Below are 26,902 nucleotides of genomic sequence, written 5' to 3'. Positions count from 1 at the left end.
AGCCACAGCTGCTTGTGGGCACTGATGTTCCCTTGGACAGAATGACTGCAAGGGCAGAGGTGAGTAGTAGAACCCAGACTGACAGTGAGGCACCTCTTTCAAAGGATACCAGACCTCCTATGGAAGGGGAGCTGGGAAGGGTTACAAAGAGAGTGTTGAGACAGGCTCAGTTCTCAGACCCTACATTACAAGGCTTGAGGGAGGTAGCTAGTGAGGTACCTGAATCTCAAGAGAAGGGGGAATCTGTTTACTGGGACAAAGGGTTACTTTGTAGAGAGTGGACCCATGAGGGAGGATTAGAGGGTGAGAGAACATAGCAGCTGGTAGTGCTCAGAGCCTACCATCTGGCACTTCCAGCCATAGCCCATGATATTCCCTTTGCAGGTCATATGGGCATAAAACATACAAAGAGATGTATTATACAGAACTTCTATTGGCCTGGGATTTCTAAAGATATAACAGGGTACTGCAGGACCTGAGAGCAGTGCCAAAAGGTAGGCAAAGCAGGAGACAAGGTGAAAGCTCCTTTGATGCCTTTGCCTGTGATTGAGGAGCCATTTCATAGGGTAGCTATGGGTATTGTGGGGCATCTGAGTACCCCAAGTTCCACAATGAAAAAGTATATCCTAGTGGTAGTAGATTATGCTACCAGATACCCTGAAGCCATGGCTCTGTCCTCCATCGTGGAAGAAAAGGTGGCAAATGCTTTGTTAGAGATTTTCAGCAGGGTAGGTTTCCCAAAAGAAATACTAACTGACAGAGGTGGAAATTTCACATCTGAGCTGCTGGCTTGTCTGTGGAAGTACTGTGGGGTGAAGCACTTAAAGACCAACCCTTACCATCCCCAGACTAATGTTCTTGTTGAAAGGTTAAACTCTATACTCAAGATGATGCTATGGGCATTTGCAGACCAGTTTAAGAGAGAGTGGGACAAATATTTACCCCATCTGTTGTTTGCTTACAGAAAGGTGCCCCAGGAATCCACAGATTTTTCACCCCTTGAGTTGTTGTATGGGCAAAGGGTGAGGGAACCTCTAGATTTGATTCAAGATAAGTGGGGGTATTAGTGTGATTCCCACAAGGAGTCTGTTGTGGCATATGTCTTAAACCTCAGGACAAAGCTCAGGGAACTCATAGGCTTGACCCAGCAGAACCTCGCAGAAACCCGACAGCAGGGGAAAAAGGTCTGGTATGACATGAATACTCGAGCTAGAGAGTATGCTGTAGGGCAGCAAGTAATGGCTCTGATTTCTATCAGACACAGCAAGCTGCAGGCAGTTTGGGAGGGACCCTACAAGGTGGTAAGGAAGATTGATGATGTTAACTACATGGTAGAACTGCTAGGCACACATTGTACCATGTTAACATGAGAAAACCTTACCATGACAGGGAGACCTTTGTGCTAAGTATTTACAGTGGATGGCAGTAGAAGTCTGAGGGGGATCTGGTAACTGATCTCCTCAGGGAGACTCAAACTGACATCTCAGTGGAAGGGGCGGCAGTGTCCCAGCAGCAATCCCCTACCCAGGTTTGAGAAATCCAAGCAGTGTTACAGGAGTTTGGGGGCATGTTCACTATGAAACCAGGGTGCATCCACCTGGTGCAGCACCATGTGGATACAGGACCCCAAAGCCCTATTAAGCAGGCCCCTTATAGGGTACCTGAGATAGTCAAACAGACTCTGAGTGAGGAGATACAGGAAATGTTGGACCTAGTGGTAATTCAGGAGTCCAGCAGTCCCTGGGTCCCCCCAGTGGTGCTGGTACCAAAGAAAGATGGCAGCACCAGGTTCCGTGTGGACTACAGGAAATTAAATATTCAGAGTCAGATGCTTACCCAATGCCTAGGACAGATGAAGCCTTAGAGCAGCTGGGTGGGGCTAGATACCTTACCATTATTGATCTTACCATGAGTTACTAACAGGTACCCTTGACTCCCAGTGCTAGAGAGAGGTCAGCTTTTGTGACTCCTTTTGGTTTGTATGAGTTCACAAAGAAGACCTTTGGGATGAAAAATGCCCTAGTGACTTTCCAGAGGCTGGTAGATTGTATTCTAGCAGGAGCAGGAGATTATGCCCTTGCTTACTTAGATGATATTGTCATCTACAGCCATTCCTGGCAAAAGCACCTTAAGCATGTCAGGGAGGTGCTGGGCAGACTACAGAGGGCAGGGTTGACCATTAAGCCCAGCAAATGTCAGGTGGGTATGGCAGAGGTCTCCTACCTGGGACATATATTGGGCAGTGGTAAGATCAGGCCAGAACCTGCCAAAGTGGAAGCAATTTAGGCATGGTCTGCCACTGTTACCAAAAAGCAGGTGAGGGCATTCTTAAGGACAGTGGGGTACTACAGAAAGTTTGTCCCCAATTATAGTACCATAGCTGCTTCCTCACAGACCTGACAAGGAAAAACATGACAGAAAAAGTAGTGTGGACCCCAGCATGTGAGCAGACATTCCAGAAGCTGAAAGGAACTTTGGGAGGGCCCCCCAGTGTTAGCCATTCCAGATTACAGCAAATAATTTGTTGTGCAGGTGGATGCTTCAAACCATGGAGTGAGGGCTGTACATAGCCAGGTTTCCTCAGAGGGAGAACAGCACCCAGTGGTATATCTTTGTCATAGGCTCCAACCCAGGGAGGAATGCTATGCAGCTGTAGAAAAGGAATGTCTAGTCATAGTGTGGGCACTGCATAAACTTCAGCCTTATCTGCATGGAAGGAAATTCACTGTAGTTACAGACCACAATCCCTTAACATGGCTACATCGAGCCAGCCAGCAAAATGCCAAGTTACTAATGTAGAGCCTAGAGTTGCAAGCATATGATATGACAGTGCAGCACCACAGTGGGGTTAGCAATGCCAAAGCAGATGGGCTCTCAAGATAGGGAATGGAGTAAAATATTCCCTGATAGGCCCAACCTTATCAAGCAACGTTTCTCAAGGGTCACTTAAAAAACTAGCTTGAGTTTTTTTGGGGTAAGAAATGTCATGCTGCTAGCCCAGCTATCTGGAATTTTGTAAATAATTCTATGTCATTTGTGAATATTGATATGATTTATACAGAACTGTATGTTATGTACTGAGCTTCAAGAATGTAACCACAGCATAGCCTGCTGGAACATAGAGGATTAACTTGCAAATCTTAAGAATAGTTGAGGTTAAGTTACTTTATAGCTGGGCCATAAACAAGAGATGTTATCTCCCAGTTTCAATGCAGAAGAAGACACAATGTCTAGTGCTAGAAGTTTTCTATTGTCTTGAAAGAAAAGTAATTACTAGGTTTAAAATGTAAAGTGTTGTATTGTTTTATGACTTCCAAGTTCTGGCAAACAGCTGAGAGATATGTATTTTTAACACAGAGATGTGAACTTCTATTATGTTTCTGTTTAGCCTGGGAACTGAAGTCAGGTGACAAAGAGTGATGTTATCCAAGCTGGCCCAGCAGTAATGTTTGATATTAATTTGGGAACTGTCTCAGAGAGAGAGAGAGAGACTAGGCCTTTTGTATTTTGTCTTGGACCTAGCAAAACCATCCACTCATCATCACCATCTACATTTGGCTTGCTAATAATAAGTAACTAGGATACAGCGCTTTCTTTTAGATATAGTTGGGAAAATAGTAAAGATTAGTTTCAATGTTTTCTGTATTTATTTGAGACTGTCCTGCAATGTTGTTTTAAAATATTTCCTGCGATTTTGAACTCTGAAGTAACTGTGTTTGTTTTCTGAGTATTGTCTTGTTCTTTTATTATTTATTATTAAATATATTTAAACCTATCTTTGTGGCTGATGTTTGTGTGACATATTTAAGTTCTTACAATACTTGCATATGTATTTGATGACACTGTACAAATCACTCCTAAATAGCCTTGTGAGTCTTGGTCAGACTACCATATGGATTCATAGTAACATTACACAGTAGGATTTGACACCCTTTCTTAAAGGCCTTAAGTAGCTTGCAAAAAGTGGTTGGTGGCAGTGATAACTACCTTATAGTCTGGGCAGAAGGGGGCATAGCTAGTAAACCTGTGCCAGCCTTTCCCAGGCGTGTGTGTGGGTATTTGTATATAAATCCAATCTCAAAGTGTGAGTGTGTGTGTGTGTGTGTGTGTGTGTGTGTGTGTGTGTGTGTGTGTGTGTGTGTGTGTGTGTGTGTGTGTGTGTGTGTGTGTGTGTTTGTCAGCTACTTGGGCAGAGATACAAAGCACTGGTTGGACAGAGTGGATGCTGGAGGTTTTGGCTTGACCACTCAGCTGAGATCTCAACCCTATAGCTGTGCTAGTGGGGAGTCTTAATGAGGATCTGGAGAACAAGGGAGAAACCAGCCCCAGACTGACTGTGGTTTCTGTGTGCTCTTAAGGGAAATTGCACTTTACCGTGTGTGTACTTGTCATCCTCCCAGTGTACACATCCCCTAGTTGTTGCCAGTGGTGAGGATTGAGGCTCCTTTATTACTGGGCTAGTGCAGGGGCATCACACATGGCAACAAATAATTTTGACATGGGGGTGTGTATCAGGTTACATTTGCAGAGGTGAAAATGTAGGGCTGTGAAGGGTGAAATTGCATGTAAGCAGTGCACAATTCCCAAGTTCTGTGTGATCCTTATTATTTGTTTGTTAAAATGTGTGGTCTCTGTTTGATTTACCTTTTTTTTTTTACTTTGCCATTGTTTGCATGATACAGAGATTAGCACAACCAACATGATGGGGGTCTCACAGGCATCTGTATCCATGATACTCCAGCTCCTGGATGCTATGCTACCACATGCCAGTGAGCACATATCTTTCCCCCCTCTCCCCTGAGGTGAGAGCTAGCAATATGCAACAGTTCTACCATGTAGCACACTACCCTGAAGTACTGGTTGCCATAGATTGCACTCATGTACAAATTAAGGCACTACCTGGTGAGCAGGGTAGAATACACGTTAACTGCAAGGGATAATACTCCATCAACTGCCAAGTTGTGTGCAATGCCCAGGGAATTATCTTGAATGTGTGTGCTGGCAACCCTGACAGTTATTATGACTCCCATATCTGGCACATATCACAGCTGTACCAGATGTTTGCTGGGGGGGGGGCATCCCACAGGGCCATTTACTGGGGGGTGCTAGCTATGCCCTGGAAACATGGCTGATGACACTCATCAGAAGTGCACAAATACCCATGGAAGAATGCTATAATGAGGCACAAGCTCAAACCAGAAATATCATAGAGCATGTGTTTGGGCATCTGAAGTCATGGTTTCAGAGCCTAAATATATCCGGTGATGCCCTGCAATATAATCCATGCAAATGTACACAAATATTCACAGTATATGCTATACTCCACAATCTGATCCTGTGGAAACAGCTGCAGCAGGATCAGCAAGGGGAAGGGACACCCCCCCAGCAACACCAAGGTCACCACAGTCACAGTCAGAGGAGATCTCAGAGGAGGAACCCAGAGCTGCTGTCCCTGTAAGTAGATGTAGGTGTACTCAGTATGCCCTTGCTTTGGCTAAGAGACAATACATAGCACATTCACTGACCACCTAGGGACCTAATACCTTTCTTCTACTCACATACATATAGTAAAATTGGTGTCAGGCAACTCACACAACCTTTACCTCCCCATGTATTTGCTGTGTACTGCCTGCATCAGATAGAGACAGCCCTGAACTAAAGGTGTGTCAACTGTTGCACTTGCAAAGTAAGTTCTGAACTTAGCGTGTATTATTTAATAATATTATGGTATATCATTGTATTTCCTATCTTGGTACAGTAAGCAAGTAAATAGTGATGGATTTGTACAGAGTGTACCTTAACATGTGACATCAGACACTTATTTTACTTATATCTGTCCATTAGTAATTAGTAGGCCTCAGGTATAACATATTCACACAGTTATAACTTTGAAAAATTCTGATGTTTCCTGCATTGCCTCAGTTTAGCACCATATCTTTGTACTGGTACAGCATTAAAGACAGAAGTTTGAAAGTGATGATACACATTGTAGTTTCAGACTTCAGACAATGTTGTCTCATAACAGTAACTGCTTGTATTTTTATCTCCCGCCCAAAAGAGGAGTATACCATTGTTCCTGCCATAACAGTAACTCAGCTATGCTACCCCAAAAGAACAGTGCATGCATGTTTGTGCCATCCAACCTGGACTTCATTTGTTGGCATCTGCATGTCATATTATTCACAGTTAATATCCTCTTACATGTTAAGGCCAATGATATATAATGGCTTACACACTGCATGTGTTAGATAACTGAGGAATGATCAAGAAACACAGAAAGGTAGCACAGAGATATATATTTGTAAGCATAATTATGACAGGTTGTGTGATCACTAACTGCTCTATGTCCAAATATAGTAAAGAGAATTAAATGGACAAATCACAGCTGATGATTTGACAGCAGTGTATATTTTGATGCAGTTGGTTGTGTGAAGAATGATTTAATTTCATTAACACAAAGCTGTTTGTGTGGCAAAGAGGTCTATAGCACCCTCACCCCAGTTTTCTGAAGCTGTACTGGTGTGAAGGTTCAAATCCTTACATATGTAGAAATTTTGTGATGTGTACTATCAATATTTACTGTGTTGTTATGGATTTTGTGTGTGTGTGTGTGTGTGTGTGTGTGTGTGTGTGTGTGTGTGTGTGTGTGTGTGAGTGTGTGCGCATGAGTGCGTGCATGCGTGCATGCGTGCGTGTGTGTGTGTGTGTGTGTGTGTGTGTGTGTGTGTGTGTGTGTGCATCTCTTCCTCTTTGTCTTCTTTTACTTCTACTTTTTTGCGATGCGCCGTGCCCTGAAACATGGTTTGGCAAAGCTTATCTTGTTTGTGCAATGTGCAGCATTGCAGAAACAGTGAAAAACCAAATTGTCTAGAAAGCAGACACCTAAAAATAGAAAATGGATATATTCAATTAATACTCTTAGCCATTGCGAAAAGCCAGCCTGGAGTACAGATTGGACAGGGGTATAGTAGCAAACATTATCAGTCTGACTCAGGTTTGTGCACTGTTTTCCTTTTCACAAACAGGCCTAACTCGCATGCATGTACATTTTGTTAACCATTGTGCAAATCCAATACTTGTTGTGCTATGGAATTGTATACATGATATTTTATTATTGGGGTTTATTGCCCATTTCCTTTGTATGACATAAAACTACATGTGGAAACATTGCAAACGAAGGGCACAGTATATGTCATTTATTTACAATACATCCATTTGCCCCCCCCCCCAAAATCATTCCAAACAAGCACTACAACCCTAGGGTCTCATTATTTATTCCACACATATTTCAACCACAATATAAAGTGCTATGCATAATATTGTGTGCTCATTCATGAACAGGACTACTTGATGGTTCTTACAGCGTTGCTCTGCAAAACTCAAGCAGCCAAGTATGCTCAGTAAGAGTTCTTGTGTTGTTATACAGCTATGCTTTTAACAGCCTACCTCTATTAGGCTTCTAGCCTCAGATGACACTATGAAGCAATGTACCTATGGAGGCCTCCCAGCCTCTTGTCTCCCACATGACCTGCCGATATCATCTACTATAATTTCACCTGCAGTCCTACTAAAATTAAACTTGTGGCATGGTGTGTGTGATAAGAACTGGGTTCTGCAGTTTATGTCCTTAATAAGTAGGAGTTCTGTTCTGTAATCTCTAATAATGATTGCAATGAACAGAGCTGTATAAGATATATTATGAAATATAACAGGCATGCAAATATGGTCAAACAAATTATTACTAAGAATTGGACTATTTTACAGTCCAATAATTACATTAGGAATATTGTAGGTATGAAACTAAAATTCACTTATAAAAGAGAAAAGAATTTAAAAAAAGATGCTCTGTTATAAGGACATACATGCTAAAAAATCCTGTGTGAATATAAAGAAGAAAGGTACAATACCCTGCCATAATTGTTTTTTTGTACTGAGATTAATACAGAACTTACTTTTATGCATCTAGTTACTAAAACTAAGTTTACTTTTAATACTTATGCTACTTGCTTTATGGAGAACATAATATATCTTGCTATCTGTGTGGCCTGTGACCATTTTTATGTAGGGAAAAGAAATCAAAGGCTTAAGGAACATATCAGTTTACACCTCTCAGATATACGTAGAGGTGTAGATAATAATGCCCTATACAAACACATTTCACAAAACAGTTTGAATCATAGGTTTAAATTTAGGGTTCTTCAGAAAGTTTGCCCTGATATAAGAGGAGGTAACTTAGTGGAAAAAACTGAATTATTGGAGTATAAATGGATAAACTGTTTTAGGGCAGATGTGTTACCATGACCTAATTTTCAACATAGTATTAAACATGTTTTAAAGATTAGGCATAATTGTGTATACATTTATTTTATATGTTTGGGTTGTGTGCTTAATTATGACTTTTAGTAACTATTGTTTTATTATATAATTAATTGATCCTGGTATGTCCTTTGCTAGCTGTTTAAATTTTACTTGTTGCTTATTATATATAAGAAGTCGTAATGGCAGTTCAGTGTTGAAGCATTGAAAAAGAGTTTGTCTCAAAAGCTTTGCAATTGGATTTTATTGCCTTCTCTTACTGCTCATTTATTAAACTTTTTAGTGGTGTATACGGTGTGTCTGTGATATTTTTGGATACCAGTGGATGCTATTTTAACCTTGGACACTTTGGCTTGCTTGAGGTTTTGGACTTTTGGCTATATTTTGTTTGTAACCTTGAGAGAGCATGTTGGCACCTTATCATGCTAGCCATGGATTCACAACCCAGACTTTCTAATATAGATGGCCATAATTCAGCATCAACTAGACTGCATACTTTTTTAGTAGTTGTTGCTAACCCTCTGATGTCAGTATTTCAGAATCAGAATAGCATTGTGGATGACTGCAACATAAATACAGAGAAAATTGTAAAGTAAGTAACCTTAAATGAACTATAAGTGATCTGATTTTTAATGTTGAATCCTTTAAACAATTGCAGTAGCAAAGATTAAGTTTCAGTACATATTTGGAACTTGTGATAGTGCCTATAGGGTTAAGAATAGTTAAAATGCCGACTTATGGCAATAAATGCCCTGACCTTCTAGATAAATGTAGCAACTGAATTTGAAATTAAGCGTGGACTATAGGCGCTTGATAAATGACTTTTTTCTGCTGTTTGAAATTGAACTTGCTGCAGAAATAGAGGCATTGGAAGACTCTCTTGTGAATGCCTCTTTGTTTTCATCTGTATTCAGTGAATATTATGAAATGCTCACTCACTTAAAGTCATTTGAAGATAAATTAGTTAATTCAAAAAAAAATAAAAATAATTTGGGACATAAATGATTTTAAACAGAATCATGTATTTCATTGGCTGAAGGAATTGAAAAGGGTGGCACCTAACTCTGAAATTCATGTAATTGGTGATGTATCAGCTGATACATGTTCTGTAAGGGAAGCAGAACTTGAGACACCACAGTTTTTTAGTACTGTGAATAGTAAAGTCAGCCGAAACGAAATGTAGTGAAGTGGTTGGGGATTTAGATAATTTTGTTGCTGAAAGTAATATAACTGATGATATACCCCAACAATCTAATATCAACATAATGCCACAAGTGATTAATAACAGAGAAAACACTACTGATAATTTTTTATGAGCCAGTCGGCTCCAAATACAGCTACCTATTCAGGTAGTAGCGAAGTCCAGAGGGAGGAACAAAAGCAGAGCCAGACTGCGAAATGACAATGGCAGGTCGTCACTTCAGAAGAAACATACACTACTTCACCTAGGTCCTGTTACATGCAGCAAGCAGTTCAAGAAGTAACTGCTGGACCGACTGTAATAAATTTATCCAAATATATACTTTTTGAGGATTAATTACTTGTATTGGATAAAGGTATATCTTATATACCACCATGTGAGGGTAATAAAAATAATATTTTGACTGAATTAAGACTTTTTACCTAGAACGTTAACTTGAAACTGTTATATAATTAATGTACGAGTGCACCAAATGAAAATCTTAAAAGACCTAGTATGTTCGTTCCTATATGCCCACCAGTAGTAAAAGCTTTTACAGAAATATATGATATTTATAGTATGTATTTTGAAAAGAACAGTCAGAGTAAGTATTATAATTTGAACCGTGATAAAAATAATGCATTAAAAAAAGCTTTGTACTAACCAGGATATAGTGATAAAACAAGCAGAAAAGGAAGGAAAAGCTGTGATTATAGATATAGCATTGCACAATGAATTAATGTATGAATTACTTACTGAGACTACAGCTATTAACTGAGTCAATAATATTGTAGTAAATGACTTGATTTTTCAGATGAAAAGTTATTTATATGAGTTATTAATAGATGGATCAATATTGCCTGAACTTTATTTATATATATATATATATATATATATATAGTTCCACAAAACATAAACAAACAACACAAAACCATCGACAACACAAACACCAAAAATACACAAACACACGAAACCATACACTGCATACACCACACACCACACACATACAAAAAACCACACACCGAAACCACCACACACACACCACACACACAACACAAACACAACACAACAAGCTCACCACAAAACACACCACCCAACCCCCATCCAAAATCACCCAACTGCCCACACACCTCACCCTACCCCCCACCTTCACCTACCCCGCCTACACTCTCTATCGCCCCCTACTCCCTAACCTATCTAACCCTCCCTAAACCCTACCCCTTAACTCCACCCCTCCCACCTAACCCCCCCTCCTAACTAACTCTAACTCCAACTACCCCACCCTATCTAACCCTAACTCTAACTCACACCCTCCCTCCCCCCACCCCCCACCAGACCCACCATCACACTTCCCCTTCACTGCGACCTAACGTCGGCTACTACCGCATACTCACACAGCCTTTCCCCATGTCGGCATCTCTTCTTCTGCCTGCCACCGCGATTTTCGGGGTCTTCTTCACTTTTATATATATATATATATATATATATATATATATATATATATATATATATATATATCACATCTTGTATTACCAGTTATTTACAGCTTACCAAAGCTGCATAAGAACATTAATAGACCTCCTATGAAGCCTATTGCATCTGGTAACAAATGGGTAACCACTCCCTTATCTAAATATTTAGAGCAACAGCTGAACCCTTTATTGAAATTTAGCAAATGTTTTATTAAGGACATTGATGATTTGTTGACAAGTCTAAAAGATTGGTCAAGTAATAATAGAAATGCACAATTTATTTTGGTTATTATGGATATAAAGTTATAAAAACAGAAAAACCAAGGGATAGCGTGTCCAGCAAAGATGCAATGCAGCTGTAATTCGCTCGCTGACAGAATGCGATGTTAAATTAATTTGAAGCAACAATGGTTCGGAATAATAGCGTTAGAACTTTTATTGTAAACAAGCACTTTCGGAGAGAATCGTACCTCTCCTTCCTCAGACAAAAAGTAAAATTCAAAACATACGTTTATGACCGCTTCCCCATTAAATAGGGTGCCAATCAATCAATTAGCAAACCACCATTTTCATTCAATTTAATACCATATTAAGAACACTTAAAAACGTAATGTTTAAAAATCAACTTGCTCTATTTCCCCATCTTTGTTATTTGCAAACAAACTGTTAAAACCGTGCTTACATGAGAATCACAACTCTCTCGTTTACCTATAATCAATGCATATGTTTAGACAACACAGTAAGCATTTAAAAATATAAAGATATAACCATAAACAATCCATACACACAAAATAATATACTAAAACAAGCTGTGTGTGTTATTATGCCAACAAAACTACACGTTCAGTTGTCATTTGGTTAGCCAGACCGTGCTTAGAGCGTTTCCACCTTATTTCTCATACAACGCTCTTGTCCCTGGTTTAATCTGACCGCTATTAACAACTACTAAATGTTTTAATGCTTAAATGAACAAGTGTCCGTTGTTATGTGTGTGCACTTAACCATGTTGTGATTAAATCCATATAAATTTTATTTTATTGTATTTAAACAATCTGGTCATGTTGGAAATATTAAAAATTAATATTTGTTGTTGATCGTGTTTAAAGTTCTATGTAAACAGCCTAGAAGTCAAATTTATAATCATTTTACACAACTATAATGAAGTTAAAAAATTCAAAAAATCAAAAAATCAAAAACTTGTCAGAATTAATTCACTCATCGAAAATAATTCTTAACATCACGGACATGTTTACCACTGTAAACGTATTCTACGTGTATCACAAATCTGCTAAGAGCTATGGTACAAGTGCAAAAAAATGTGTTTGAAAATGTGAAAATATTTAAAACTAAATAACATTGTGTTACGTCACACTATTGTTCTTTAAATTAAACCACTCTAAAAAATAATAATGCACTATGTGGTCAACCTAGTATCCACAGGATAATATCTTATCTCTTAAGGGTTAAAAGTTTTAAAATGCAGGTGAGCGAACGATTCTCTCCGAAAGTGCTTGTTTACAATAAAAGTTCTAACGCTATTATTCCGAACCATTGTTGCTTCAAATTAATTTAACATCGCATTCTGTCAGCGAGCGAATTACAGCTGCATTGCATCTTTGCTGGACACGCTATCCCTTGGTTTTTCTGTTTTTATAAGTTTGTGTGGTTTTTTGGATTCATGGATATAAAGTTGTTGTTTACCATTATACCCAATGAATATGGCATACAATGTTTAAGGAAATATTTATTGTTACACACTGATTACACTGCTATTAAAACTGAGATGTTATGTTCTATGTTGGAAGTCATATTATCTAACAATTTATTTTTAATGATGAGATATTTCATCAACAACTGGGTGTAGCAATGCGCACCCCAGCTGCAAATACTTATGCTAATCTCATATTATTGAGATGGGAAGAAGGAACATATATTTAGCAGTGATTTACAACATGGATATAAAAACCAGAAATTATTGTATTTTAGATTATTTGTTGATGATATATTCTTACTTTGGCCAAGTATGGTAGATGATTTAAATACTTTTGTTTCTGAATTACAAAGTAAGACCAATTTTTTATTGTTTGATGTGCATCATTCAGATGAAATTATCAATTTTTTGAACATTTGTATCACATATAGGGAAATGAAATTGGAAACAAAAATATATAGGAAAGAAATCCACGCCACTTGTTATGTACACTCTAGAAGCATGCATCCGAGACATATATGTAAGAATTTACTGAAAGGTCACTTTTTGAGAGCCAGTAGATTAAACATTATGGATAAAGCTTGTATTTCTGAATTAGATAATATTAGCAAAGACTTTAATGTTTGAGGGTATAATGAAGAAATAATATAAAGAGAGAAGAGGAATGTGATGAATGAGCGAGATAATCTTGGTAAACCTTACTTAAATGGTTCAATAATAAGGACTGGAAATAATAATGATTGTAGTGAACAGAGCTGTATAAGATATATTATGAAATATAATAGGCATACAAATATGGTTAAATGAATTATTACTAAGAATTGGACTATTTTACAGTTCAGTAATGATATTAGGAATATTGTAGGTATGAAACCAAAATTCACTTATAAAAGAGAAAATAATTTGAAACAGATGCTCTGTTATAAGGACATACACACTAAAAATCCTGTGTGAATATAAAGAAGAAAGGTACAATACCCTGTCATAATTGCGTTTTTTGTATTGAGATTAATACAGAACTTACTTTTATACATCCAGTTACTAAAACCGAGTTAATACTTATGCTACTTTCTTTATGGAGAACATAATATATCTTGCTAACTGTGTGGCCTGTGACCATTTTTATATAGGGAAAACAAATCAAAGGCTTAAGGAACGTATTAGTTCGCACCTCTCAGATATATGTAGAGGTATAGAGACTAATGCCCTATACAAACACATTTCACAAAATGGTTTGAATTAGAGGTTTAACTTTAGGGTTCTTCAGAAAGTTCTCCCTGATATAAGAGCAGGTAACTTAGTGGAAAAAACAGAATTATTGGAGTATAAATGGATAAATTATTTTAGGGTGGATGTATTACCAGGACTTAATTTTCAACATAGTATTAAACCTATTTTAAAAGTTAGGCATAATTGTATATAAATTTATTTTATATGTTTGGGTTGTATGTTTAATTATGATTTTAGTAACCATTGTTTTATTGTTTAATTAATTGACACTAAGTCATTGGCTAGTTGTTTAAATTTTACTTATTGCTTATTATATCTAAGAGTGCTTAATGGCAGTTCAGTGTTGAAGCATTGAAAAAGAGCTTGTCTTGAAAGCTTTGCAACTGGATTTTACTGCCTTACCATACTGCTCATTTATTAAACATTTTATTGGTGTATACGGTGTGTCTGTGATATTTTTGGATAACCTCTTGTCTCCCACGATGTCATCTACTATAAGTTCACCTGCAGCCTTCTCAAAATCAGACTTGTGCTATGACGTGTGCTTTAAGTACTATGTTCTGTAGTCTGTGTCCTTAGAAATGTTGGGGTTCTTTTCTCACTGCAGCCAATTGGGTGTGTTTTTGTCTACACAGAAGGCAAAAGTGTGCATCTCCCAGTTACCTCTCCAAAGGAATGGCGTGCCACTTTTTTGAGAGTTGCATAAACCTACACATCCATTTCATGCAGGCCTCCCAACCTCTTGCCTCCCAAATGGCCTGTCAATGTCATCTACTATAAGTTCTCTTGCAGTCTTAATAAAACCAGACTTATGCTGTGGCAGCTGTGTTACATACTGTGTTCTTTAGTCTGTGTACTTAGGGGTTCTATTCTCACTGCATTCAAATGGGGTTGTGGTGAGTGTGTGTGTGTGTGTGTGTGTATGTGTGTGTGTGTGTGTGTGTGTGTGTGTGTGTGTGTGTGTGTGTGTGTGTGTGTGTGTGTGTGTGTGTGTGAGAGAGAGCTGTTGCTGGACTTTACAGTGAGCCTTTTACAGCAGCCTGTGGGACACTGTTATCTTGTCCTCAACAGACACTGCTGATGTCATCATATATAAAGTGCTATCTGACACACTCCAAGTTGGACATGAGCAGTAGTACTTCTGTTAAGTACTCTGTTCTGTAGCCCATGTATGTAGATAGGTAAAGGATCAATTCTGATTGCAGTCAAATGAGGGGTGTTGATGTGTATGTGCATGTGTGTGTGTGTTTGTGTGTGTGTGTGTGTGTGTGTGTGTGTGTGTGTGTGTGTGTGTGTGTGTGTGTGTGTGTGTGTGTGTGTGTGTGTGTTTGCTGTTTCTGGACTTTATAGTGAGCCTTTTACAGCAGCCTGTAGGACACTGTTATCCTGGACAAACATGCATCTCTCATTACTAGGTTATACAGTAAGCAAAATAAGCTGCTGTCTACAAATACAAAAGTGAGAACCCAGAACTGAAAGACCACCCTCCTCAGCCTAAAGAAGCAAATAAGACAACGTGTGCAATCACTCACCCCAAGCCTTATTTTCTCATTTGTTTTTTTTTTCTTTTCTTTTATATTTTCTTTCACCAACAGCACAGAGTGGTAGGCCTGACCCTCAGGATCCATCTGTCCCCATTCCACTGGCTATGGTACCAAGGTCCAGCATGTCTGATCAACAACCTGGTAGCACCCCTTGTGCTGCCCCTGCACTACCTGATTCCTCCCATACTTCTGCCCTGGAGGACAGGCCTGTAGTTCCCTCTGGGAGCAGTGGTAGAGGGGGTGATTTTATCACCAGAGAAGAATGTCCTGTGATGGTGCATAGGATTGTGCACCACAGTGTGGGTGCACACCCATGCTGGATGGAGACACTGATCTCTATCATTGTACTGAATAACACAAGGAGCTGCAGACATCAGACACTGCAGCCATTGGCACAGTAAGTTGACAGTGATGACAGTCCAGTAGATGAGGACTCGATTCCACTGTCACTCAGCTTGACATTCATGGCTTTGCAATGTCTACACCTTTACCGCAATCAAGGTGTTCACCCACCTCTTGTGTTATTCACCATCCCTATGTCTTGTTCTGTATGTCCAGTCTGTCAACAATTACTTCCTCATTTTGCCAACTTACCTGCCTCAGACATACCTGTGTCCCTTCCACAACATTCCTCTATCTCTACAAAAAAACAAAAAACAAAAAAAAAAAACAAATGGGCACTTGCCCCAAACAAAAAAAATGTTCCATACATAGCTCTCCATGTTAGAAATTTGCCTATGTGACACATTTGATTTGGTCCAATTGGCTACACAACATCATTACATTGTTGTCACCTCTCTCCTTAGAGGTGACAGTCCAAATTTAGCTAATCTTCTGTACATATAATCAGTTTTTCAGGGCACATTCTCAGTATACTTCATATATTCACAATACATACATCTGTTGTCCACACCCCCAAGATATACAACCCTGGGGGCTCAGTATTTTTTACAGATATATGTCAACCACACTAAAAAGTGTAGACTATAATGTTGTATGCTCCCTCATGGACAGGGCCAGTCAGTGATGCTGACAACCTTGCTCTGCTAAACTCAAACATCCAACTATGCTCAATAAGGGTGCTTGTCTTTTTGCACAGTGAGACATCTATACACCTAGGACACTCACTACAGTTAGGCTACTGGCTTCATATTAACCTATGACTCTATGTGCTTATTCAGGCCTTACAACCTGTTGTCCCTCAAATGGCCTGGTGATGTCATCTACCATACATTCACCTGTAGCCACATAAAAGTTAGATTTGTGCTGTGGTGCTTGCATAAAATACTGAGTTCTATAGTATATATAATTAGATAGGTAGGGGTTCTGTTCTCATGGCAGTTAACTGTGTGTGTGTGTGTGTGTGTGTGTGTGTGTGTGTGTGTGTGTGTGTGTGTGTGTGTGTGTGAGAGAGACAGCTGTTACTTGATGTTATGGAGATCCTTTTACACCAACGTCTGTGACACTATCACCATATGTTCAACAGACAATTCTGATGTAATCAGCTATATCAGATTATTACATATACAACCATCCCCAACAGGCCAGGATCAGACACTAGCTGAAACCCAAGCAGCCATTACCTTAGGTTCATAGCAGGTTACTAGGTAGTGAACTAGTGACAGGCATGCTTTGGGATATGCCTGGTGCGGACAGGGGGGTGAAGATTGCCCTAAACTGTCTAGTAGCAAGTTGGCAATGACCTCAGGGTTAGTATGAATGGTACCTTCCAGTACTAGCTGGGCACAAAGCTGGGGCTTCACTTTTAGATTTCTGGCATAGTTAAAGGATGCCTCCTGATTATCCTTAGCTAGGAATGCTACTTTAGGTTTGTACATGGCTTTAGAGGACTTTTCAAGATAGCTACTTTTCTTCTTCAAAGTGTGGATGGTGTCCTTCCTCTGCTGATTCAGTTTCCTCTTGTTTTTAGACATTACTTTCTTCCACTTGTTGTATAACACATGTATGGTTGATGTCCACCAGGGTGGCTTGTTTTCTGTGAGGAACTTGTTTTCATCCATTCATATTCAGCCAACTTTATACATTTGTATAGCTGTTTATACAGGGCATTTGTGTACACCTCTGTATAGCAGTCATTGTTGACAGTGGTAGCAGGGGGGTTTGTAACTCTTTATGGCATAAGTTAAGAGCCTATAGTTTGCTTTGGATAAATGTTTCATCCTTTCTGCTCTTGAGGGTGCATCAGTGTGATTGTGAATGTGAAAGAGACTGAACTGTGATTTGACCTGACCGGGGGGAGGGGGGCAACACACAGGGGTAGTGCAGAGAACCACTATGTTGGTCAGTACTAAGTCTAGGACATTCAAGAACCTTGTGGGGGTGCACTCTATCTGTTACACAGCATGTGTATTAGCAAAGTCCAGGAACTTTAGTGGGAGTGTGTTTGTCCACATATATGACTCCAAATTGATGAGAAGGATAGTTGAAATCACACATGGTCAAGTTGTTTGATTGTCTAGTGAGTGACTCATTTAGGGCAAAATAGGCATAGTGGTCTTCATGGTTCATGGTGGGGACCTGTAACTATCAATGATGTGGAAGGGGGTTTTATATACAGTTAGTTGGACTTGGAGTAGTGCTACAGAGTTGTACTCTTTGACCAGTCTTGTGGTTTATTTGTCTTTAATGAAGATGTATACACCTCTACCTTTGTTTTTTCATGCTCGTTGGAATGTGTGAATGAGTGGAAGGCATTGCACCACTGCATGGGCAGGGTGCTGTCTGCAGCCATTAACCATGTCTGTGTGACTACACAGTGATGGGCATCCTCCAAGGTAAGCAGTTCTTCCAGTGAGTGCATTTTCTGATTTACACTCCTTGCATTAAGCAGCATAACCTTCAGTTTGTCTGTGGTGGATTATTTTATGGTGGTACTTTAGTTGTTCTGACATTGCCTACAAAGGCCACTATGGGGGAGGCAAGCACCTTCCTATAGTAGAGTGAGGTACATCTCCAATCATTCACTGCAAAATGAACAATGACAGAGTCATACCTGTACTTGTTGAGAGACTTGAGTGCGTGCTTGATCTGATGGACGCTGGCACTTGACAGGTAGCTGACTGCAAGCTTCTCCCTGTCTGGCTTGGAATCGGGGACATCTGTGGGCATAAATATGGAGTCACTTATAAGCAAGACATTTGGTTTTGAGGTATTTTGCCTGAGGGGCTTATTGGCTGAGACACTGGTGTGTGTATTATTATGTGTTATTGGACTCTGCTGGGCCTGCACTGTGTGCAGTAGGTTTTTGCTCGGGGTTCTCCAATCATCAGTTAAGTTTGTATTAAATCCACATATGTGGGTTTATGTGTTGTAAGCTTATGTGCAAGAGATGAATTTTGTGTGCTGATGTTTGATATCTGGTTTGTTGTTACATGTGAAAATCAATTCCAAATTCAAAGTATAGATACAGCTCTCACATGTTGTATTAGTATGATTTAGCAGTAATTGGTTGTCAGTATACATGAGACAATTGCTCTGTTGCCTCAGGATGCCCATGTAAATCAGGCTGCCTGGAGAAATGGTGGGAAACTGTCCTTCCATTATGGAAGGTGTATACTGTAGTAACTAGTGGGGAGTGGGCTAAATAGACCAGGTTTTGATGCAAGACTAACAAAATGTGTCTATTCTATGGCAGTCTAGGGTTACAAAAATGTGTCAATGTTTCACAATGTACAACTGAGTTGCTTGCAGGGCAGCAGTGCAAGCTCTGAGAAGCTTCAGTAAACTGAGTGTAAACCCCCCAAAACTCAATGCTGGCCTACATGCAAAGTTAAGCTATTTTAAACAAGTAAAAAATGGGAACAGTGAGCCTTATTCCAGCAATTCCCAAGTCAGATGAGTTCTTGGATGCACACCTCTGCCACAGGGGTACAGGGGGACTTCTTAAAATAAGAGGTCTGGTTTTGGTGCTCCAGTGATACCAAATATTCTAGATTCATCAAGCCTGAATCCAGCCTTTGCTAAAAAATGCACAAGTACTAGAAATCCAAAGTGCAGAAAATCGCAATCACAACAGAACAAAAAAACAGTTTAAATAAAACAGCAATCCAGTAGAATACTCCATCAAGAGTGTAGACAACAAAACTTCCCAGTGTGAAATAAGTGTACTGGAACAGAAGTGCTTAAACCAGAACTAAGACACTTTCAGAATAACAGACCAATAAGCCTTCAACCAGCAATTCCCACAGAAGGGTGTATACTGTCCTCCCCTGCCACAAGAGTCCATACCACAAACCTTCCTAATGTAAAATAACTGCTTTGGAGGCCAAGTGCTTAAAACATAACCAAGAGACTTAGAACATCAGCCACAATAAGCATTCAGCCAGCAATTCCCAGCTCAGAAGGGCAGAGGCTAGCCTGTCCACCCACCAGAGTGTAGACTACAACCCTTCTTAATGTAAGACAACTGGCCTGAAGCCCAAGTAGTTAAACCAAAAGTAATAGGCATAGAATAACAGTTACAATGTAATGTGATAACAGACAGATGGCAGTGACATGTCTTTTATCTACCCACATACATCATGTCATGGTTAGTAGGCCTGTGTTATCATGATGAGAAATCCCTGTGGTCTGTCCAGCTGCTGCATGTGTCTCATGAGGTTCCTGCAAAAGAGAGCTTTATACTGTATTACTGTTCGGATGAGCTTGATTACAGTGCTATCATACAATCTTGAGATCTGAATGTGATTGCATGTCTTATGATGTACACTATACGTATGTACTGGAAAACAATAAAGGGAAAGATTTATAAAGTAATGACACACATTGCAGTTCCTGACTTCACAACCCTTACAAGAGAATGCACTAGAAGTACTGCATGATGATGCTATCCACTGTATCATTTGGCAAGGCAAATTTAACTGACAGGTACAATTATCAGTTCAATAACACAAACACAGATATACCAGGCACTAATGTAGCTATGAAACCTGTGTATCAGACACAAAGCTTTTGTATCCCTGAATCCAAAAGAGAGAAAACAGGGATATGGCACAGTGATCATCACTTGCACAGGGTGCTGGGGGGGCAGGAGGCCTAGGCTGACACAAACATTCAGTGAGTGTGTTTGAGGGAGAAAGGGAAGCAGGCAGGCTGCATGTGTGTGTCTGTAGGGGTCCTCCATGTGAAAGTGGTGTATGAGAGACTGCATGAACACAACCAAGCTCAGTGCTAGGTGTATGTCTTGGTATGTTGGACAGGGGTGAGCCAGACATGGTAGAGGTGGCAGTTTATCATTGCCACCCCTGACAATGGGATTTGGCTCTGCCAGGAGTTACACTGGCACCTCCATGCCCAAGGTCAGATAGAGTGCTGCTACTTGAGCGTGAGTGATGTTTGCTGGACATGCTCCCCTCAAGGGAACACCCAGGACCACAACCCCATGTTCTGCCATGTCTGGTTGTGGACAGCACACTCTCCAGTGGACCACAAGAAGTACTGCCACTATGGCAGTGTGATTGGTAATGGCCATGTTGGATCCCAGCAGATATTGTAACTGACTTACACCCATGAGGACTCCATTGCCCTCACAGCAGATGTTCCATCACAGACACTGCTCATTCCATGACAGACACCTCTTGGTCCATAACAGGCACCCCTTGGTCCATCACAGACACCCCTCATTCCAAAGTGCCATTCATCCAAACCAGGAAATCAGCAACACAGTGAAGGCAGTCATGCATGTCAGATTGTGCCACATCCACAAACCTGAGCATTTGTTTGGATCACCTTTCTGAACATGCCTGTGCCTCCATGATGGCACTAAATATATGTTGAGTGACACAGGATGAAACAACTCAGCAGGTAGAGGAGGGACAGCAGGCCCTCTCAAAGTACCCCTATCAATTCCCCTGTGTGGCACCTCACTAACACTTTGGCTATGGCCAGACTCAACAGACACTGGAGCCACAGTAGCCACACTTCCCTGTTCCATGTCATCACCCTCCACCTGTTCTATAACTAAGGGCTCAGTGGACTGGATAGGCATAGGCCTACTGGGTGTGCCCAGGGAAAAAGAAGGCGGTGGCTGGATGCCAACCTCTATGTCAAATTCAACCTGTGCACACCCCCAATGTACCTTAGTTTTGCCACCATCATCATCCATGTCTGATGAAACACTGACATCAGGTGGCACAGGGCCCACACTCTCACTGTCATGATCACCTGTGATAAAAAGGAAGAAACACATGTATAAAATTAATATCTGCACTACTATGGTGCAGTAGATGCTAAACAACTAACAGTGCTACAACTATTACAGACAATACAGCAATAAACACAGCAGGCTTAAAATGACACATTATATTTCTAGAAATTAATCTGCAGTACTGAAATAACTTGATTTGGCTTTCCACCTGCAGGAGGCCTATGTTGCTGGATTCCTGATGGTAAGTTAAGCAAGAGGTAAGGCCAACACAATCACATTTAACATTAAGACAGGAGGTACTACGTGTACTCCCAGCAGGTACTACATATACTCCTCTCAATCAGCATGACGTGTTACTTTAACAAAAAACATAGCTGACAAGAATATCCAAAAAAATAAGATAACCAGCTAAATGGACTATACAGTAGAATTAAATCAGAAAAACAATAAACCAAAAAGACAGAACATCTCACAAAATAATAAATTTATTCAATAAACTGCAACTGCAACACTGCAAAGCTTTCAAGAGCAAGACTCTTTATCAAAGTAACAGCTTAAAACATTAATTCAACATTTTATATAACAATTTAAAATCACAACTAGCATACCAATTAAAACTAATTAGTCCAATAAAAATGAACCCTTTAATTACCAATAAAACCACATAGGACATAAAAAAACATTATTATAGAAACAGTATAAAAACACTATAAAAATTCTCATAGGTTCATAAGTTGATACTAGGCTATTGGCCCTAGGGCCTATACAAGCCTAGCCATAACAATTCCCTGGCTATTTCTTCCCACAATATTTACTTCCCTGGACCCCTGTCTAGCAGGGTGACTGACGTGATCCCCGGGGTGAATTCCTATCTCCTATCCGATCGTTAAGGTTCCTTTTGAAGAGGGCCAAAGAGACGCTCTGCTTGACATGTATGGGCAGTCTATTCCAGAGTCTGGGGAGTCTCTGGGTCAGGAACCTATCCCGCCAACATGTTTTGTTCATTGTGATGACAACAGCTCTGGGTTTGACATTGCCTTGTATGTTAAGCAAAGATCTCCTCTGAGTAGACAATATGTGACAGAGTATAGGTGGAGTTTTTTAGATGGTCAACATAGGGCATCTGCTTTAGGCCTATGATTCTTTTAGTGAGGTATTTCTTGCGGTCCTTTCAGTAGTTGCCAATGTCTTGAGAGGAACATACCACACAGGGAATTGTATTCTATAATGGGTCTAATGAGGAATGAGTACAGTGGGACTGTGACTTCCTTTTTTCTGGATGAAAAGCCCTTAGTGATGAGGTGTGCCACATAGAAGGATTTCCTGACTGCTGTTGCGATGTGGTTATCGAAGGTGAGACCACTGTCCACCTGTGTCCCTAAGTCTCTTATCACACTTTTGGTGTTTAATGTACTGCCACCTATGTGGTAATTCATGGGTATATGTTTTTTCCCAGAGGGAATGACTATGCATTTCTTGGCATTGAGCTTGAGCCCATGGCTCTGGCACCAAGCATCTGTTTCTGCATTAGATAATAGAATGTTTTAACTTAAGTATAGGCTTAATACTATTTATTGTTTTTAAGCCAGGTGGCGTCTTCCCTAAAATAATTGATACTTTAAACTGTTACATTGAGAAAGAGTTTTGGTACTCAAAAGCTTTGCAGTGTTGCAGTGATGCAGTTTACTGAATAAATTAATTATTTTGTGAGATGGCCTGTCTTTTTGGTTTATTGTTTTTCTAACATGGCTGACAACTCCAGACTGAGCTTATCACTGTACTAATATTCAATTCCCACCCCCAAAAAACACAAGTGACACAAAAGTAACTTTTGTTTCAATTGTTTCACTATACAACTGTACTGAACTGTTCATATAACAAAGCCTATAACAAAAACGAGTTGACTGTAGTAAACCACCAGGAACACAAAAATGTATATAAAAAAACAGATCCTACAATAGAAACACTTAGTTTATTAACAAGATAAAGCTTTCGAGATACACCCTTCCTCAGTAATCAGTAATGAACTTTAAAATGTACATCATTATGTACTTTAAAAGCATAATACACATGACACAGCCAACCAATAAAATCATTCAAGTAATTACTACTTAAAGTTGATAAAAAACAGGAAAAAAATTATATATTAAAATATTTAGTATAAACACAAATAAAGAAATATATTTAAATGTACTTGTATTATAGGATCTATATTGAATCAGCAATCACTTAAAAAAGTGAACGCTGATTCATCGACCCTATGTAAATGAAAGCTTACAATCCCGAACACTCAGAACAGCTCTGTTCCACAAAAAAAAAAAAAAAAAATTAAAAAAATCTTAAAACAGTATATAATGTGGGGGGCTTTGCCCCCCACACCGCCCTACTTAAATATACCAACTCTGAGATCGCACCACAGTGGAAGAAATGGCAAACTCCTGAAATTGGCCCAGTGATTTTTTTCCCCTGGGAAACAAATCACCGGTCCGGGTGATCGGGATTGTAAGCTTTCACTTACATAGGGTCGATGAATCAGCGCTCGCTTTTTTAAGCATTCGCTGATTCAATATAGACCCATATTATATACAAAATTATACCTAAAAATATTACTTATATTGCATTTGTCTTTCAACTAGATAATAACATGATAACTATAAAACCTTATCTAGATGAAAGACAAATGCAATATAAGTAACATTTTTAGGTATAATTAGGGTGGACAAGGACACAGTGCAGGAACACTATGACCTCTTCTGGCCTCCACTCAGAGCCACAGCCTTTACCTCCCCATTGGCTGTGTACTGTTTGCCATCACAGTCAGCCCTGAACTAACACTGTGTCAACTACTGCATTTGTAAGGTAAGTCCTGAGCATGTAATGTTTCGTATAATAATATTATGACATGTCCTTGGATTTCATCACTTGGTACAGTAAGCAACTACAAGGTGGGAGATTTGTACAGAAAATAATGTCATGTGACAGCAGAGATTTATTTGACTTGTATGTGACCATTAGCAAGTAGTAGGCCTCAGGCCTCAAAGATTCACACATTGATCCCTCCCCAATGTAATGATGATAACTGAATGCCTCCAGTTTAGCACCATAAGTCTGAAATGGGAAATCATAACAAAGAATTTTGAAAGTAATGAGACACATAGCAGTTTCTGGCTTCACCATTCTAACAAGATCAAACTGGCAGGATGCAAAACAATAGCCTTACTTGTTTCATAACAGTAGCTCAGCCTGGCTCCACCCCCTCAAGAAAGAATATTATACCCTTGCATGTTCCATGACAGGAATCCACCTTTGCTCTCCACCACCAAAACAGCAGTCTATGCTTTTTGTGGCATCCAACCTTCCATTAATTTGATGACAACCGCATATCATATTGTCTCCAGTGAATATCCTCAAACATTTTAAGGTAAATGATATACACTGGCTTACACATTGCATGCCTCTCAGTACTGGTCAGATAACTGATGAATGACCAAGAAACACAGAAAAGTGGGAAATAGCTGTAAGCCTTGATATCAGTGTACATTCAGTAGCACTTAATTGTGTGAGGAATTATGTCATGCATTTGCTGCAAAGATGTTTGTGGGGCAATGATGGTTAAATCCCCCCTCCCATTTTATGACAGTGCATTACAGTGAAAGTTGGGATCCAGACCTATGTAGTCATATCTCATATGTGTTGACATTTTCTAGTCTGCATGTCATAGATTGATTTTCTGCATTTTAACTATTTCCCCATCTTTTATATGTTTTTTTTTGTTTTTGGGGGCCACTGTCTGCTCAATGCACTGTTTAGCACAAACGGCTTTTGCTATGTGCATTTTGTTTGCGCATAGGGTGACACTGCACAAACTGGACGAATGAGCCACCCAGGTAGCAGCAGGACCCAGACAGTCAGAAACATACACTGGATGGATTCAATTATTACTATTGGCCATTGCACAAACACATGTCCTGACAGTGTGCATTCTCACAGAAAGTCCTTATGTGAGAATAAGCGGTGTGCAACACTTTCAAATGTTGCAAATCCAGAAAGTGTGCACTCCCAGTAAGTATGATACCTGCAATTGGTGGGAAAATATCATTCTACATTAGTCTTGACCTGTGATAGGCATGGGTGACATTCTTGGAGAGTTTGAGATTCCATGCTCAAAGATGAGGTGACCAGGAGTCTAAAGTGTTTGTTGTTGGGCTTCTAGTGAATGAATGTGGGCCCAGACTGCTACACAGCAACTGTCATGGCTCAGATTAAAGACCGATTCATGGAATCATCTGAGCCTGGCTCTGACCAGTGGTACCAGTATCCCCCGCATTGGTGAATAATGTAAGAACCATTACAAAGACCTAAGGATAAGGAAGATGGATAACCTCAAACATTGGATCAAAGAATGTAGTACTGGGGGCACCTCACAGATGTGTAAGTATCACTTACGGTGACTACTTGTCAGAGTTAACAGCTGAATATAGTCAGGATTGGGATGCTTAATGGTATTCTGTTCTGTTCTTTTTTGCAGTCATCACAGACCGGGAACTGAATTTGCAAACCCATGTTGCTAGATTGGCATGAATGCAAGATGCATGTGGTATGTATTCATCCCAACAATGGGATTATTTAGCATTACAAGTTACAACACATTTATATGTTACTTGTACAGTTGTATCAAACTGAGCATTCATCTATTAACTGTAATAGGGAAGTATGCATGCATTACTCTGAATGACAAAACAACAGTTCATTATTACAAAGTAGTCATAGGTTATGCCTTCAAAATTCACACTTCCAAATATACAATTCTGTTAAGGTTTCATCAGTATTGCAACATAATGTCAGAACCGTAATGCAGTGTCACCACTAAATTGCTGTAAACTGTAATCAGTATATTTGGATCATGCATATGTGCAATGTATGCACACATCAAGGATTGCTTACTGCAATCTGTAGTATATTGTGCATCTATTAGGAGCTGGGTAGTCTTAGTAAACAAAGGTATTTGTTAGGAGTTTGTAGTGTTAAAAGTAAAGATAACAGAATAGAGTAAAATAATTGTATCAGTGGTTTGTATGTCACATATGAAGTTACTAACTTTCCTTCCTTTTTTCTCTCACCCTAACTCTTTTCTCACTTTTTTGTGTATATTATTTTCTTTTTTTTTGTGTTTTAATTTTTATTTTTTTTCCCCACAGCACAATGGGGTAGGACTGTCCTATGGGCTCCACCTGCCCCCACTCCACTGGCTATAGCACTGTTGTCCAGCACGTCTGGTGCACA

This window comes from Protopterus annectens, chromosome 1.part1, assembly GCF_019279795.1.
Source record: "Protopterus annectens isolate FY-2018-M chromosome 1.part1, PAN1.0, whole genome shotgun sequence".
NCBI classification, from domain to species: domain Eukaryota; kingdom Metazoa; phylum Chordata; order Ceratodontiformes; family Protopteridae; genus Protopterus; species Protopterus annectens.
The sequence above is the reverse complement of the archived record's forward strand: the minus strand, read 5'-3'. Positions refer to the sequence as shown.